The sequence below is a fragment of the Varroa destructor genome, unplaced genomic scaffold (assembly GCF_002443255.2).
Source record: "Varroa destructor unplaced genomic scaffold, Vdes_3.0 BEIS01000003.1, whole genome shotgun sequence".
In the NCBI taxonomy this organism is placed as follows: domain Eukaryota; kingdom Metazoa; phylum Arthropoda; class Arachnida; order Mesostigmata; family Varroidae; genus Varroa; species Varroa destructor.
In genome coordinates this window covers 7,332,748-7,340,244 of record NW_019211456.1, presented here as the reverse complement: position 1 = coordinate 7,340,244, position 7,497 = coordinate 7,332,748, and the positions used below count along the sequence as shown (strand labels likewise).

General features: G+C 37.8%; 1 long non-coding RNA gene across 1 annotated transcript; it reads right to left on the bottom strand.

Annotated features, from left to right (window-relative positions):
• LOC147756455 (uncharacterized) lies at nt 1-6,948 on the bottom strand. The gene is made up of 3 exons (XR_015324611.1): nt 6,719-6,948; nt 2,316-2,439; nt 1-1,380 (listed from the first exon to the last, which is right to left on the bottom strand). It is a non-coding gene; the product is annotated as an uncharacterized LOC147756455 (long non-coding RNA).
• Between the last annotated feature and the right edge of the window lie 549 nt (nt 6,949-7,497).

Below are 7,497 nucleotides of genomic sequence, written 5' to 3'. Positions count from 1 at the left end.
TTATTCTCTAACCAAGCAGCTAATCATCTTTGCTAACTTAATAAACTATTTATTTGGAAATATTTTGACTCGTTATCGTTCAATAAAAAAAAAACCTAGAAGTTTCTGCACTGTTTGTCTACAGTTAGCCGCCGTTTTACATCTAAATAGAACATCATAAAGTTTTTTCCTATAGAGTCTTAAGTGAATAAAATCGTTTTCCTACACAGTCAATTGTTAAATAATAATATACAAAGAATTGAAGAATAATCTTCCGAGTTCCACGTTCAGTACAGCTGTTAAACATTGTTTCAGATGACTGACTCCTAATACGGTGTGTCTATATTTGAATTACCATTACGTGCCCTTAAATTCAGTAAGCAAACGTGTGATCACTGCGCTATTACAGAGATAGTTTTCGTACAAGCTATAGCTTTCCAAGTAAATTGAATTTCGTTTACGAACAATGAGCTCCTCTTTCGTTCATTCCTCTTTTGTGCACCTTATCGTCTTTTTTTTTTTCTAATTTTCTTCAAAGTGAACCGTTTCGTTTCGTTTGTAGAATATATGTCCACACTTTTCCAAATATAAATATCCGTACACTGCTAGAAACGTACCACTCAGCCAAATGAATCTTTCCACCCTTTCGGGCGAGCCATCTCAAAACAGTGTTGGACCTTTCCCGCTTATTTGTACGTCTCTACGAAACGAAGATCGAAGAATAGTGTGTACTGTCTAGTAAGCAAATGAGGCTGCGGACTAACCATGCAGTACATAGTGTACCCTAGCCGGGAGGACTTGGGTCGAAATAATATTTTTCTTGCGTTCGCTATATGAGGAAGGGGGCTGTGGTGTCCTGCTTTCCGAATAAAGTCGAACCGATAACCTGGAATCTGGACCAAGGCGTACAGCCGTGGTCGCCTTCCTTTCGTTCCTTTATAACACAACCAGCATACAAGCAGCTGTTCTGTTGAAGACCTCTTAAATCAGTAAGAACGGGCTCTTCTAAGAAATAATTTCAAAGGAAATTAGGCTACTATTCAGGCACGCTGTGTCATGTTGGCCTTGACTGAAGCAACCGGTCACAGTAAAGAGGTTGGTTGGTTGGTACGCATCGTTTTACCTATCTGCTATGATAGGAAGCTGTTTCTATACTTTAGCTAGTTCACAATGTCTTTGTATTTTACTTCTCTGTTACTGTAGTTGAAACCAAGCTTGATTTACACATGTTGAAAGTGAACTCATTTCTTCCGCCCTTCACATTCAGTTCCGTTTATTGGCTTGATGACGACAAATGGCGTTGGGCAAAAGGAACTTGTCCTATGTAACCACGGTCCATATGGCAGCGTTGAAGATGATCCTAGTCCTGTGTTGTTAATGTGAAACCAGTTGTCTGCGCCTCTGATAAAATAACAGACATAGAAACGTCACTTTGAAAATATATAACAAACAGTGAATAAATTCAACGAAATGCAATAGTTAAAATTTATGTATCTCCTTGTCGTAGAAAATTTACATGAATTATGTTTTCGTCAAATTCATGGCAGAAGTACACCAGACCAAGCGAAGCCGATTTCGAGACAGAAACATCGTTTATATAAATTTATTACGTATATTAAATGATTTGAGCTCCATTGAGCAATGGCATACCACGTGGCAGATATTATTAAATAAAAAGGAAACATGTTAAACATTGCCTATACGTACTTGACAAATCCGCGAAAAAATTAATATTGTCCTTATATTTTTTTATGGTAATCCTGCGTTCATTATATAATTATGTATCATAGATAATCGTACCGAAGCGGTGATCAGCACCACTTAGCGGCTTATTGGTACTCATTCGCTGTACCAGTGGTGCTGCATTTATTTGTGCCATTAGTTTTACCAATATAGTTTATAGATATAGTGCATGTTTTACTATTATTACAACATTTAATTGAACATTACGCATGTTATCATCATGAAGAATGATTGAGTCTTGCTTTTAAAAGCGGCTTTTACTGGAAGTAAATTGTACGCTTTTGTAAGGCTTTCGGTAAGTAAGATGGCATTCGGAGGTAACGTGCGATTTTTGCTAGCTCCGAATTTGCCCGAATGGTAAGTGTCTACTAAATGCACTCGTTGACATAGGCCCTCGAGATTTTTCTATATTTAGATTTTCTATATATATGGTTATAGCTCTAGTATAGCTAACACTAGGTCAACGGCTCTGTGCCGAACACCTAAAAATATCATTTGCACCGTTGTAATATAATAGCATTTATAATTTTTTGGTTTAAATAAAATATTCTAGATAATATTTTAGGGTCAGCAGCATAATTTTGATAACATACACAGTTTATTTGCCTCTAGCGTGGTTCGCATCCATCCGAGAACATCACTGTCATCGCCGTGCTTGCTCGGCCTCTTCGGCCTCCTTCAATGAAGGCTAAAATGTCGTAAACGCCTATAATGGAGCTACCCAAAAATAACAAAAATTAAATTTTCGAAACAGGATTTTGCCACTGTCCGTTTGTTCAAAAAGTAAAAATTAGCTGCTACCCTCGAATTTTACCTTCAGCGAGACGTAAAGCATTTTTGTATAATCTTTAGGGCTGTGCATACCATCTCACCTTACAGTTATACCGAGCCACCATAATGAACACTTACAATAGATCTTACGCATTCAATCACGTGCTGAATATGGTAAAACACTACTACTGACAAGAGGTTAAGGGCGACGTAAACCTTGATACCCCACAAGTTTGAACTGATAATTATTTTCAGTTGACTTTCTATGAAAAGAGAAACATTTTCTTCACACATGTTACGGACCCACGAAAAGTAAACGAAGGACAGGGCAAGCTCACAAGGCCACTTCGTTGTACTGTCCCGATGCCAGTGCAGTGTTTGCGTATTTATCTTGAGCACACGTGATGCCTAGGTTCGAATCCCGGTGTAGACACATTTCATTTCGTGCCAGAAGTCGATGGTTTCAAGCAATGCTTAATGACTTAAATATAAAATTCGAAGCATTTATCACACACGCTAAGCGTGAGCGGGCGCGAGATGGCGCGCTGGTATAGACTCGATTTGTTTCCATCATGGTCTAGATGTAACGTGTTTGCCTATGTAACATAGAAACGTGTCAGATAGTCTAAGCTTGAAAGCGGGCAAGCTCGTCGCTAGAACGTTGCTGGGTCGTCATTGCGAAATTGAAATTTTGCATTTTCCAATCCATTAGCTTAAAGACGATCACCTAGTTTCCTTACTATGAAGTTATTAGTGTTGGTAACTTTGACCTTTATCTTCCACTGGAAAACTTGGAATTTCAGTCTTCTAACTTTTTCCTTCAGCTTTCTAATAAGCGCCTGTCAGATTTGTATAGCAATCAAGGTAGAAATTTTGCGTAGGAGTCCAAAAAATAGAATCAAAGATTTGACCCAAAGATAGTTTCTCGACCCTCGGTCGATATAACATCGACTTTGCCGGAACTATCCATACATATAGCGCTCAATGTCCGGCGTTGAAGTCTACAATTATTTTTTTTTTCTATCAACGGGTAAATAAAGAGTCAAAATAGGCAGCCTTAGCAAGCCGTAGAGTTTCAGTGTCTTCACTTAACGAAACCAGCGTTTAACGTTAGCGTTAGTTTGAAAGCTCAGACTTCCCTAATGCGCAAACAGCGATCGAAATGTTAATTATACGAAAACCGTATGTGGTCGAGTATATACAGAAGAAGGAAAAACTAGTCTTACAATTGAATGGGAAAAGGCCTATAGTTGAGAAGAGAACATTTCGCCCTTCGAAAAACAGTGGCTTAGCGAAGCAAACAAAAAATGTCTGCTTTTTTCTCAGATTAAAAGCCTATATTTAGCTGCCTTTATATTTGCGTAACTAGTTGTAATACTAAGCTTGTACCTATATGCAGAAGCTTAATTCTCTTCAAGCCATCGGATGATCCTCTGCATGATTTCAATTGCTATCTATAGATCCGCCGGTAGTTGCTTGATTTTCTTCTTGCAACGATGCGATTCGTTTAACCGGGAAGAGCATTGTATTTGATCTAATATTAACTCAGTCATAATGATTTTTATTCACACCGCCTGTTCTTGCTAGAGAAGCTTAGGAAGACTGAGTTCCGTCATTTTGATTGGAGCTTGCTTCCGGACAAGTTAATTTGGCCATTTCAGCAGCACACATGAATGCAACCCATTTTTTTTAGCCCAATAATAGTTCATAGTTCTTTAATTAAATAGTTCGAACGTGATTTTTATGTTAATTGTCATTTAATATGTGATTTGATGATTTTCTGGGGGACTGCTATCATTAACGTTTACGTTTTAGAATTATACAAGCCTTCGACACCGTTCCTATCTACGAAGTACACCACTTCACGCTTCTTTTGTGTCGATGTGAAATTGGACATAATTTTCAATCTTGTTTTTGAGCAAACGATCAGCTTTTATGTAGTTAGTGGTTCATTGGCACCATTGAAATATTTTCACTCTAAATAGATAGGGGCATTCGTATGCTCTACATGGACAAAACAGGTATTCGTGAAGTGCGAATCACTTAACCGGTTCTAGTACCCGTCGAAAATTGAACAAGATTTTTGGAGTCGAGATCAGTATCGTTACTAGCTAACAAGCCCGTTCGAAGACCAACCCTTGAAACTTTTCTAGCCTAATAATGCCTTCCGTCCTTCGGTCTTCGTTACTATGACACTTGTGACTATGTCAACCTCATAGATGACTATAACTCGATGTTTGTTCGGTATAATGACCGTTCAGGTACCATTTGGTTAAGTATCACCAGCCATAGGGGGGCGGCGACTATGGGATCACGGTCTCTTTGACATCATTCTTGACAATCTGCCCAGTAATTCTTTGGTCGATCAAGGGGCATTTTATGCGCTGATTACGTAACGTTCTTTGAGCGCCTAATCGGCCAACAAGTGTTGTATTACGAAAATTTTGGTTAATAATATCCATATTTACTATCGCAATAAGAGTGGTTATTTAACCTGTATTTAAATCACTGAACTGTGTCAGTAATGCTGCTACTTTTGACCATCTAAACGATTGTTTGATTGATAATTCTTACGCCAGAATTACCATTTGCAATGATATCTGTATGGGTTAAGTATATATTATTTTGGATGGAAACATTAGTATTAGTAATACAAGTACGATCTGCAGAAACAGTATCAGTAATTTCTGACTGAAGTTAGAATTTTGAAGCTTCTTCACATGGTAGATGACGTAGGTAGAGAGGATCTGTGGGCAATTAGCAGCAAAAATAGGAATGAAACACAAATAGCTCGAACGTGTTCGTTTTCTGAGGCACACTGATGTTGTTCTTTGATCCCTATCGGCAAAACATAAAACACAATTGAATTTAATCCGAATTCTAAAATAATACGTAAATAAATTGCTACCAATAGAACCGGTCCAATATTAGATAAAAAATGCCAAAAATAGGCATATAGAAATAGGAACGCAGTACAGATACATACATACATACATACATAGGCAGTGAATTGATGTCTATGATCGATTCAGTTCAGGCTGTTTACGCCTACAGCCTAGAAGGACTCGTTTATGAATGGCCACTTCTGTCGCGTAAACCGAGGATATATTAGCTAGAGGATGTCTGCTAAATGATTGTCATTACTAGAAATATATAGGCCTCGGACCTAGTTCAGTTTCGTCATAAGCTCTTGAAAAGGCGGACAGTCTCTGCACACGGTCGGACCCTTGCTTACGGAGGAACGACAGGTGTAATTAATTATGTTGGTTAGTGATTCAAACTGTTCGTAACCTGTTTTTTTTTCTTCTAAGTTCATACTAAAACCGTAATTTCTCTTCTATCAGATTTCTGCTGTTTCAACCCTTTAAGTTATACCAGTATTCAGTGAACATGCTATAAACAAATAGCATATGTTCTTTTTTTTATTATCAATTGATATTCGAAAACACCTAGGTTAACTGTGGAAAATGCTGCGTTAAGTCAGCGATCCGATCCATTAAAAGATTGTCGTGAACTAACTACGATAGAGCTGAACCGCGCTCACCTGCACATAAGTCCTAGAAAACACATCTATGTTTTCGGAATTGCAGGAACCAGAGGCTACGGTTTCGATGTGATTCCCCCCCCCCCCCGGCCTTAATAAAGTAAATTTCAAATACTATTTTCTGCTAAAAAAAATTTTAGTCTATAAGAAACTTACTACTATTTACGATTACTATTTTCCCTCTTCTTTTTGAACCAGTTATCGCACTTTCCATAATTGTCGTGCATATCGCTTAGGCCTTGACGGCCCTGCAACCGGGAGTGATACCACAACGTAAATGATAGCTTAAACAAACAGCCCCATAAACAGCATGTAAATATTCAGTTAACCATTTTTTACTGTTACCCTTTCATTTAGTGATTACAGGATTGAATTCAGTTCCGCTGTATGAGTGTATCTTTCTAGAAGAAACAGTTGGGACTCATGTTTATTTAAGGCAGACCTTAACCGAGCTGTCTGGGTGAAAGACTTGATTGAGCCGTGTAGCATGTGTAAAATGGTCCAAGTATCGTAGGTTCTTTACTGAAATTATAATTACTACTCGAGCTGCTATTTTCTTCTATTCTTCTATGTTTAGTAACAAACCAATGTCCGTAGAACAAATCTTCCACTTAATCCGACCCTTCATTAAGATTTCTAGGCTGATTTATTTAATATTAGAGACACTTAAAGGCAGCTTACCTTTTAACAACTTGAACCAGGTGAGACAAACTTAAGGCGACTGTTCCGCGCTTACCGGCTTATACGGCAGTGCTATATTGGGTTATATGGATCTAACAAGGTAGACCCAAAGGCGAAGTATCGAAGAACAGTCCAGTGTGGACCCATAGCGTGTGGGCGAGGCCATCTGCATACAACACACAATGAAGGATACATTAACAATTCGATAGAAATAATCTGTTATGGCAAATAATGTCTTCACGATCATGTTATCATAGACAAAATGAGGACGAGAGTGCTCTAGCAAAAAGTGCAATGCTTTAGCAGTGTGCAGTCAATATATATATATATATATATATATATATATATATATATATATATATAGGACTTTACATTATTACGAAGCGATTTAAATGTACGATAAAAAGTTTGGTTTGTCCGAAGATAGATTTACTTTTTGGGCCATTTTAACTACTGGTAACTGCAGGAAGAAGCCGATTTCCCTAACGAGGAGTATCGTGCCCTTTTCTTACTGTTCGGCTAATAAATAAGTTCTGTACTCAAAGCCAAACTCGACTAAACTTCCCATTAAAGCCCCGAGAAACTTCTGCAGAAACTTGAAAGCAAAATTTTTCAATCCAGTTTGACGAGTTCTTCAGTTGGTTTTCAGGTTTGGAGGTATATTGAAGTATAGCTCCAAATCATCACACAACATCATATTTCATAAATGGTGTTTTCCCGATAGATAAATGTGTGGTGTTATTTAACCACTATTCATATTGAGAATTGTCCCAGAATAT